Below are 8913 nucleotides of genomic sequence, written 5' to 3' on the forward strand. Positions count from 1 at the left end.
CGAGCCTGCCTGGTCAGGCCGCTCCTGAGGAGGCCTTGAGGCGTTCGCCCCATGAATTTCGGCCCCTCGCGAGGGTCTTTAGTGTTAGCTGATGAAGATGGGCCGCACCAGGCCACTGGTGGAGCCATGCCGCGGGTCGCAGGCAGGCAAGTCTGGGGACCCCCGTTCCCAGAATGCCGACAGGGGCTTTTTGCAGGTGAAGACCACTTTAGTCAGGATAAGCTGTACCACTTGTCCCCTTTCAAATCCGGCTGTTGTGGGACCCCTTCCCGCCAACATTTGGGAAGAGGACCAAGGCCACTATAAATAGGACTTAGCCGCCACCATAGAGGGGGATTGAATCAGGTTCAGAGCGAGGGGAAGAGATCCACTCTCACCCGGCCACCTCACCAGCTCTCATGAGCTCAGGAACACCTCACCTCCTGAGGCCAGTTCATCCACTGTACTAGTTCATCCTCGGCCCTTCGAGTCAATCCACCAAAACGCTGGAGTAGGGTATTACACCGCAAGGTGGACTGAACCAGGATAAACCGTTGTGTCTCTTTGTCTCTTTGAGCCAGTCGTGCTAGGTTTAGGAGGATTCCGAGTAGGCAGGCTGGGTAGGTTGAGATCTCCGCATGCACCCCAGAGTTTGAACCTTTCAAGGGTTTGCAGAATCGGTAATCTGACAGCAACCTTGTCTATCCTACCATGGCCATCGCCCATGAAGGACTTGCCTCACTGGGGTAGATTTTCACGAAGTAGGCCATATCCTTGCCCTTACAAACTCCTTGGTTCAACTCCACAATCTCGACGGAGGCTCCCAAGTGACACCTAACCAATCTTGGAGACACCACTCTCCGAAAGGTAATATATGGTGTGTTGATGATGAACTCCTTGCTCTTGTGCTTCAAATGATAGTCTCCCAAACACTCAACTCTCTCTCATAGATTTGGCTATGGTGGAAAGATGATTTGAGTGGAAAGCAACTTGGGGAAGGCTAGAGATCAAGATTCTTGTGGTTGGAATGGAATGTCTTGGTCACAACACATGAGTAGGTGGTTCTCTCTCAAAAAATGAATGTTGGAAGTGTAGGCCCACTCTAATGGCTCTCTCTACGAATGAAGAGTGGGTGGAGGGGTATATATAGCCTCCACACAAAATCTAGCCATTACACACAGATTCCCAAACTCAGTGAGACCGAATGGTGAAACTCGGTCAGAGCGATTCATGTCAAAATGTGAACGTTAGAGTTTTTGGTGGGACCGATAAGGTCAACTCGGTGGCACCGATGTGCAAGGGTTAGGGTAAAACCTCAACTCGGTTTGACCAATTACACAAACTCCGTGAGACCGATTTTGGTAATAAGCAAACAAAGAATTGGTCAAGCAAACTCAGTGGGACCGATTGCATAAACTCGGTGAGACCGATTTTGTTGCAACAAGCAACAGGGAGTTTGCAAGCCCATCTCGCTGAGACCGAGATCCCATCGGTGAGACCGAACTGATTAGGGTTTGGCGGTGGCTATGTCAAAATGAACTCAGTGGCGCCATATAGATCAAATCAGTGGGGCCGAGTTTGACTTTTAGGTTTAGGACATATGTGGATATGAGAAAGTGGTTGAGGGCTTTGGAGCATATCACTAAGCACTTTGAGCAAGCAAGCCATTAAGCAACACCTCATCCCCTTTTAATAGTATTGGCTTCCTTATGGACTCAATGTGATCTTGGATCACTAAAATAAAAAATTAGAGTCTTGAGCTTCTGCCAATGTTTGTCCTTAGCATCTTGAAGGGGTTCCACATCCTCTTGTCCATGTCACTACAATGTTGAACTTATCTGAAATATACTAGATGAAAATATTAGTCCAACAAGAGATATGTTGACATTAATTACCAAAATCACCCAGGGAGCATTTGTGCTTTCAATCTCTCCCTTTTTTGGTAATTGATGACAACATACATCAAAGCTTTAGAGATATGAAGAAAATAGCAAGTAAAGCATTGGAAGGACATGCAACATGCATTAGCTCACCCTACATGTAAGCAATCATGTGAAGATAGATCATAAGAGTATAGAATGCATAAACATGATAGAGCAAGCAATGAGTTACTTGTGTCTTGGCTATATGCATCAGAGCAAATGGTGTAGATACTGGAAATATACCTTCATGATCATAAGTCTCTCTTGCAAACAAATATATACCTCAGCAAGAAATCTTCATGCACATGAGTGTGATGCATATACTTACCTTGTGGTCTTGAACTAGCTTTGGAAGAGATGAACATGAGTAAACAAGGTTAGATAACACAAGAACATCTACTATACAGAGCAAAAACAGGAGATCACAAGAAAATCAAGATTGGGATGACATGTTGAGAGTGAGTACTAGGTACTCTAGTTTGTGATAGACATGTCCCCAAGGATAAAGATATGCAATGAATTCGAAAGATTTTCTTCCCTTAGGTGTCTTTCTCCCCCTGAATCTGACATTGGATAATGGGAGAAGATAGGGTAATAGAAAATCAGAGCAAATAAGAAAATCAGATCAAAATGATCACAACACATACTATCATGTCTTTCCCCTCTTGAAGACATGAGATAACTTTCCTCTTAAGAATAAGAAGCATTATGAGAGGCTTTAGCATTCTCTCTTATGTGATAAGCTTTGATGTGCTCTCCCCCCCCCTTTGACATCAATTTCCAAGAAGGGACTTCTAGAGCCTGAGTCAAGTAGGTTTGGTCCTTGAGTCACATTATAAAGCAACATGTAATAGGATGCTAGTAGAGGACAAGTATCATTGAGTGGAGGTGGAACAAATATGCAGGATGCAAATGACATAGTATTTTTCTTAGCATTGAAATCGGTAACACCGAGTTGTTAATTTCGGTGGCACTGAGATGGTTTGGTTTAGCCGAAGTAAACGAATCGGTGAGGCCGAGTTCAATCTAGAGAGAAAACACTTGTCACCTTAGCTCACTTAGGAAAATAAGATCTCACAAGGATTTGCAAGGAATTAACTGAAGGATTTGCAAGGAATTGGATGCAGGGAATGCAGAGCACAACAGAGAAAACAAAAGAAAAGAAATCTAGATGATTTTTTTGAAAGGGGAACTAGCAAGCAAAATACAAATGCAAGAACACAGAGAAACAATAGAGAACTTCATCTAGAATTGGTCGGCGACAAAGTCACCTATGTTAGAGTATATTGACTTAGGAGTCAAGTGAAGACACTTGATCATAGCTCATACTCATCGTTTAAGCTCAAAATGGGGTTGACATTTTTCGTTTAAGCATTTTGATGTATTATCATCTTCTTGAGTTGCTTTGACCCATGTCTTGGGGTAAAGCTTCTCTAAGATGGAATGAAATACCTTTGGTGGTGGTGTTGATCTTAACCATGTAGTTGAACTTGTGTGGGATGCTCAAGGTTGATGTAGCTCATCAAGAGTTGGGAGCACCACTTGTAATTGAGCTCATATACCTACATGGGTTAGTTTTGCAAGGAAGAGCACTTGTGTATCCAAAATGACAATCATGAAATTTGATATAAAGAAATTGTCAAAGGATATATTGAAAGGATTCATGCTTCCTTGTTTTCAATCACCATTTTGTAGAGACTTGGAGATCTAGAGATTGATAAGAATGTGATTGAGTTGCAATCTCATAGAGTTGGGCTTATCCAAGTACCTACAAAGGTTAGATAGCATGCAAGAGTACAAGAATATCCAAGACACATGATCATCATCATAAGAGAAGTATCAAGGATTAGTCATAGAAAGGCTCATGCCTTGCATGCAGCCACATGGAGTTTCTACTCCAAGTTTGAGGCATCAATTATGTTCAATTCACCTCTCAAACGGCAAAACACTTTCTCATCAAGTGGTTTGGTGAATATATCCACCAATTGCTTATCGGTACGAACATGCTGAAGTTTGATATCTCCCTTAGCAACATGATCTCGAATGAAATGATGAACAACTTCAATATGCTTAGTTCGATAATGTTGCACGGGATTATGAGCAATCTTAATAGCACTCTCATTGTCACAAAGCAATGGAACATGTTTCACATATATCCCATAATCTTTAAGAGTTTGGGTCATCCAAAGTAATTGAGCACAACATGAACCGGTGGCAATGTATTCCGCTTCGGCGGTGGATAAGGATACCGAGTTTTGTTTCTTGGAGGACCAAGACACAAGAGATCTACCAAGAAATTGACAAGTACCCGAAGTGGAATTTCTATCAACCTTGTCACCGGCATAGTCCGAATCGGAGTAGCCAACAAGAGTAAAGGAAGACCTCTTAGGATACCAAATGCCAAAATTTGGTGTATGAATTAAGTATCTCGCTATCCTTTTCACAGCCTTAAGATGTCATTCTTTGGGGTCCGCTTGATATGGTGCACAGATGCACACACTTAGGATGATATCGGTACGGGAGGCACATAGATATAACAATGAACCAATCATATAGTGGTAAACCTTTTGGTCAACTGGTTCGCCATCCTTTGTCAAGTCAAGATGTCCACTAGTAGGCATGGGGGTACTCATACCTTTGCATTCTTGCATGTTGAACTTCTTGAATAAGTCCTTGGTGTACTTTGTTTGAGAGATAAAGGTTCCCTCCTTAGTTTGCTTGATTTCCAAACCAAGAAAGAACTTGAGTTAACTCATCATAGACATCTCAAACTTCTCCGACATAATATTTCCAAACTTTTCACTAAAATGAGGGTTAGTCGAACCAAATATGATATCATCAACATAAATTTGGCACACAAATAATTCTCCATCAACCCGTTTAGTAAAGAGTGTAGAATCAATTTTGCCAATTTCAAACCCTTTTTCAAGAAGAAACTTAGTCAAGCATTTGTGCCAAGCTATAGGAGCTTGCTTAAGTCCAGAAAGAGCTTTGTGGAGTTTGTAAACATGGTCGGGTTTCTTAGGATTAACAAAGACGGGAGGTTGTTTAACATAAACTTCCTCCTCAATTTCACCATTTAGAAAAGCACTTTTGATGTCCATTTGATATAAGGTAATGCCATGATGATTGGCATAAGAAAGTAAGATGCGAATGGACTCAAGTCTAGCAACGGGGGCATAAGTCTCACCATAGTCCATACCTTCGACTTGAGTGTAGCCTCGAGCAACGAGACGGACCTTGTTGCGTAAAACTTGTCCATCTTCATCTTGCTTGTTCCGAAACACCCATTTGGGTTCCAATGACATTGTGCTTCTCATCAGGCTTTTCAACCAACGTCCACACTTGGTTCCTCTCAAAGTTGTGTAGCTCTTTGTGCATGGCATTTATCCAATCCGGATCTTCCAACGCTTCTTCAACCTTCATAGGTTCAATGCTAGAAATGAATAAGTAATGTTCACAAAAGTTAGCCAAATGAGTTTTAGAGCGAGTATTTCTCCCGGTTTGAATGTCATGAAAAATTTGTTTGACGGGATGATCTCTTGAGAATCTTGCTCGAACTCGTGAGAGCTTTTGTTTGGGTCAGGGTGGAACATCCTCTTAATTGTATCGTTCTTCCTCTTGTCTTTCTTCGTTGTTGTTGGCGTTGTTGCTCTCCCGTGGAGGTGGAGAAGGAGGTCGTCGAGGTTCATCATGTCGTACATCCTCGTTTCCATCGTCTTGATGCGTTCCACTTGTGGATGCCTCCAAGTCAACTTGTGATTCACCTTGCCGTGAGGTTGAGGCTTCCACTTGGACAGACAAGGTACTCTCCTTCACCATCGTTGGGCGAATCTTGCCAATAGACAAGTCTTGTATAGATCTGAAGGATCTTTGTCACCTACATCAATTGGCAATTGCTCTACTTGCGAGCCATTAGATTCATCAAACTTCACATCTATCGTCTCTTCAACCTTTCGAGTGAAATTGTTGTAGACACGGTATGTGTGAGAGTTTGAGCCATAACCGAGTAGGAAACCTTCATGAGATTTAGGAGGAAATTTTGAACGACGATGCTTATCAAGAATGTAGCACTTTGAGCCGAATACCCGAAAGTATCCAACTTGGGGCTTGTTGCAGGTGAGAAGCTCGTATGCTGTCTTGCCGAGTAGCTTGTGAAGATATAGACGATTAGTTGCATGGCAAGCTGTCTCAACCACTTCCGCCCAAAAGTGTTTTGGCATCTTGTACTCATCAATTATCATTCTCGCCATTTCGATGAGTGTCCGTTCTTCCTCTGAACAGATCCATTTTGTTGAGGTGTGTACATAGCCAAGAACTCATGTGAAATCCCTTCTTCGTCAAGAAAGGTGTCCACATTGGCGTTCTTGAACTCTGATCCGTTGTCGTTGCGAACCTTCTTGATCTTCACTTCAAATTGGTTTTGGGCCTTCCTAGCTAAGTTTTTGAAGATCTTTTGGACTTGCGATTAATCATCAAGAAAGAACACCCACGTAAATCTTGAAAAATCATCAACAATGACTAGTCCAAACGAGTTACCACTGAGACTCTTGTAGGCATTGGGACCGAAATGATCCATATGAAGTAGCTCGAGCGGTCTCCTCGTGGTCATGATGTTCTTCACGAGGTGGCTTCCTCCAACCTGTTTTCCTGCTTGACAAGCACTGCAAAGTCTATCCTTGTCAAATATGACATCTTTAACACCAAGGATATGATCACCTTTAATAAGCTTGTCAAGATTTCGCATGCCCACATGACCCAACCGTCTATGCCACAACCAGCCTTTAGAGGATTTAGCAATTAAGCAAGTTCTAGGTTGAGCCTTTTTAGTCAAATCAACAATGTATAGATCACCTCCATGCATGCCGGTAAAGACCATTTTATTATTATCTCTTTCGAAACACTTGGCAATCTACTTCATTAAATTAGACATTGAAACCAAAGTCAGCTAGTCTAGATACAGAGAGTAAATTATAGTCAAGAGATTCAACGAGCATAACATTTTGTATAGAGCTGTCATGTGAGATGGCCACCTTACCAAGGCCAACCACCTTACCCTTCGAGTTATCACCAAAGGTGACATACTTTTGAGGGCCTTCGTTTTCAGCAAGCTCACGAAAGATATCTTTGTCTCCGGTCATGTGATCGGTACATCCACTATCAAGGACCCATTCCTTTCCTCCAGGCATGTAGCCGCGAAGGTTAGCCATAAGACCAAAGTGTCTCATAGACTTTTCAAGATCAAGGTCACTATCATCATCCTCATCATAGTATCCATGTTCAACATCGTCTTGCAAATAATCATTTCCTAGAGAGAGTTATTCATTAGATATATGATTTTGACAATGCTCATCTCTATGAATTCTAATGGCTTCGGAAATGATATTGCTAATGATTCCAACATCTCCTTTGGCACGCATAAGATCATGAAGCTCAAATAAACAATCTCCAAACTTAGGATCATTGGATTCATCTTATTCATAGCAATAGACTTGTGAAGAATCTCATCTAAGTTTTTCAAGGAATAGTCTAGAAAACATTCCTCGTGAAATCTCCATATAGTATAAGCACAATCAAGAGTTGGCAAGTGACTCATCAAATTTCTAGGCAAACCTCTAGTGATAAGATTGATAGTTCTAAGATTATGAATCATGTCAAGAGACTCATCAGGGGTAGGATGCAAGGGGTCAACAAGGGGTTCACAAAGAGTAGTAATGTACTTGTTCAAGTGATATTCATGAAAAATTCCAAGCATCTCATTTTTCCACTCACTATAGAACTCTCCATCAAGCGTAGGCACTCTATGTCTAAGACTCCGTAACGTAGACTCATCCATCTTCGTCCAATGGTGATTAAACCAAAGCAATGGAGACCAAAGCTCTGATACCAATTGAAAGGATCGAGAAGAGGTGTCTAGAAGGGGGGGGGTGATTAGACCCGCAACAAGCCAAGATAGCAGGTTTTAAGTTTTTCAAGTTCGGGTTGGAAATTAGCACAATTTCAAGCATTCACAATACAATTCAAGCAAGCATGCAAAGAGTATATGAGCAGCGGAAAGTAAAGCATGCAAAACTTGCAAGAAAGTAAGGGGATGGGATTGGAGTGTGCAAACGCAATTGGAGACACGGAGATTTTTGGCATGGTTCCGTGTAACACCCCAAAAATTTAACCAGGTTTTAGTTATTAAAATTTTGCCAAGAGTTTAAAATTTTGCCTGCAAGAATGTTTCTGTTGGTTTCAAAACCTTTCTTTTATTATTAAGGATTTATTTTTCCCCAAGTGGATCCTTCCAAACATATTGAACTTCTAGGCCATCTCATTAAAACAATTTCCTAATCAGTAGGTTTATTTATTAAATTATTCCACCCTGAGCTATATTCTTTAAAATGACTTGTTTTAAGTTTGGAGCTCTTTTTGTACTACAACCATTTGATTAACTTAACTAAAAATTCCACCAAAATTTGGAGATGTCATGTGATGCCTCTAAATCACTTTTATGCAATAATATAGTTCATTCATTGCATATTTTGAGTGCTACACATGTTTTTCCTCTCTGGTCCAGTTGGCAATTTTGCACTGCAACCCTTTTTAAATATTTGTTTCTAGCTTCCACCAAAATTATGGGATGTCAGTAGGAGCATATGATTCCATTATATGCAAAAATCCAGGGATGTTCTTTGAAAATTTTGAGTGAATCAACCTCATCTCCATTCTGGTTCATCATGATGGTTTGTACAACAACCATATTATTACTTGCTCTTTGGCCCTTGATTCTTTCTCCTACTTGTAGTCCTCCATGCTAAACCCCTAAGTCCAAGAGCTTGCAACCATTGGCATATTTTTGGTTCATGAAATAATGCTATTCACATCCTGTCCAGAATTGTAGTTTTTCAAAACTTGCACTAGCAAGTTTCTCCTTTTTGCAAACTAACCTCACCACCCTCTTGTGCATCCAAGGAGACACTGATCTGGAAGATTTGGCTCCTCCAAGAAAAGCCAAGGTGTCTTTGGC

This window comes from Triticum dicoccoides, chromosome 6B (assembly GCF_002162155.2).
Source record: "Triticum dicoccoides isolate Atlit2015 ecotype Zavitan chromosome 6B, WEW_v2.0, whole genome shotgun sequence".
Classification (NCBI taxonomy): domain Eukaryota; kingdom Viridiplantae; phylum Streptophyta; class Magnoliopsida; order Poales; family Poaceae; genus Triticum; species Triticum dicoccoides.